The sequence below is a fragment of the Lytechinus variegatus genome, chromosome 5, assembly GCF_018143015.1.
Source record: "Lytechinus variegatus isolate NC3 chromosome 5, Lvar_3.0, whole genome shotgun sequence".
Taxonomy (NCBI): Eukaryota; Metazoa; Echinodermata; class Echinoidea; order Temnopleuroida; family Toxopneustidae; genus Lytechinus; species Lytechinus variegatus.
The window spans coordinates 7,488,744-7,491,032 of NC_054744.1; the positions used below are offsets into that span (position 1 = coordinate 7,488,744).

The 2,289-nt window shown below is 34.2% G+C and overlaps 1 long non-coding RNA gene across 1 annotated transcript; it reads left to right on the forward strand.

The window, feature by feature from the left end:
- The first annotated feature begins 137 nt into the window (after positions 1-137).
- Positions 138-2,289, forward strand: LOC121414748. Its single transcript, XR_005969902.1, has 3 exons — positions 138-190; positions 1,274-1,331; positions 2,191-2,289. It is a non-coding gene; the product is annotated as an uncharacterized LOC121414748 (long non-coding RNA).

Genomic DNA, 2,289 nt, shown 5'->3' on the forward strand with positions numbered 1-2,289 from the left:
CTTGACCTTTAATGGACGATCATAGGGTGGAACTCGATAACATGATGAGGAGACATATTCGTATTCAGTCTCTTTTCACACGAATCAAATGTCATAGGCCTACTTCGGTTTTATTCAATATGTTTGATTTTTGTTCGACATGTAGGTTTCGTACATACTGCTAAAGAAGTGGCTGAGGACGGAGCATCTGGTAAGATTTTATCTTACTTTTTTACGTCACATCATTAACGCTTTTGTGGAGATATGATGCACAAAATAACGAAGAAATTTGTCAAATGAACAGACGGAGGAGAACAAGAATAACGATATAAATGGAAATTTAACAAGGATATTAACAAGAAGAAGAGGAGGAAGAATTGCGTATGTGTGAGGGTCTGCCTGCAGGCCCCTGAAGCTCTGCCATTTTCTAGGTTCGCGTCCTGGTCACGTCTTTCGGATGGTGGCGTTGATTCCATTCAAATAATGTTTTTATTTATTTATTACGTTACTGGTGTAGAGGTATAAATAATATAGTGTTGTATTTTTAATAGTATGCCCATCTACAGTGCCATTAACATTTTTGAGGGACATATTGAATACCCTGTCATGTCAACTTGAAGCACAGTCAAATGTCCAAAACGCGGGTTAAATATTGATGTATACTTTTAATCTCAATAATGGCCCAATAAAACAAATTTTACTCTCATTATTCAGACATTTGTATGCCTTTAGTGTTTGCTGTGATACATCCTCGTGTTGGTGTTATGAAGATGTTGTCATTTCAAGACAGTTTACAGTGATCTGACTGCAAAATAAGATGATATTCAATCAACGCAGTTAATATATTTATCAATTTTTGTCATTCCAATACTCTCCACTACTATATTAGTATCATTACTATCATTATTGATACCAATATTATTATATTTGGTGTTCCTTTACCATAATAATAATCATCATCATTGTTATTATTAGTATCATTATTATTATGATCATTATTAATATCATCATCACCATCGTCATCATAATCATTGTTACGATCATTATCATTATAATGTATTCGAAAGCCTATTATTAGCGGTTGCAGTAACTATTTATCCGGGCCATTTGTACGCATAATAGGACTACTTGAACATTTCCGTTATTAACGGAGATCTTTAATAAGAAACAGTAAATTAATGTCAATTTGTTCCTAGGTAATCAAAATAAGTTTGGAATACAGTAATGTATCAATTTTTATTTTTAATATTCTGTTCGTCTTAAACTTATTACCTATTTTCTTGTGTCTTTGCAGTTGAGGAAAGTGATTGTCCTCCCGGCTTGTGGTGTGGTTCGGCGTAAAAATAGCAGAGGTAAAAATTGCAGAACGTAAAAATGGCGGGAGTAAAAATGGCAGAAGGTAAAACTGGCAGGGGTAAAACTTGCTGAAGGTAAAACTGGCAGGGGTAAAAATTGCAGGGGTAAAAATTACAAAGGTAAAAATGGCAGGGTAAAAATTGCAGAAAGTAAAAATGGCATAGATAATAACATTTAAACCTGGCACCTGTGGTGTGTCAGCTAGTACTCACGAAATAACAATTTGATGTGATTTTGTGTTTCAGGGGGATTTTCCATGTATTTCTAATGATCGCACTGTAAACAATATTGGGTAAAAATTTTACCACCACGAGGGTAATTATGTGTCCAACCAATTTTGGGCAGTATTTTACCCAATGCGGGAAGCATATTGCGCAGTAAGGTTAAAAAATAAGCAGTTATTACTTAAGAATGGGCAAAATTTTCATCTTTCTGGATAAATAAAAATGCCCCAAAGAAATACCCAATGTTGATTTGACACATAATTACCCTCAGGGAGCACTTTTACCCAATATTTTAGAGTGTGCTCTTCCTTTCTTCATAAAAGGGCAAATTCACCCCCCCAAAAAAAAAAAAAAAAAAAGTTTATTTTAAAAAAGAAAAAATCCGAGAGCGTTACGCTGGAAGCTTTATAAAAAAAATTGGATGTAAAGTATGAAAGTTATGTCATTTTTAGGTTTCGCTTATTTTCACAAAACAGTTATATGTATATCTTGGTTAATAGTCAAATCAGGGCCCGGACTGACGATTTCTGGAAATGCAGGGGACTGACGATTTCTGGAAATCGCGCGTACGATCGATATTTGTATCAAATGATCTAATTATTATCAAATTTTATTCTTTTTTTTTGCACAGGAAATGCTGGAGGACCGAATGAGAACTGGAAATGGGATTAGGATTAACATATGTCATAATGTCTACAAACGTAATCGATAATCCTGAATACATTCATAT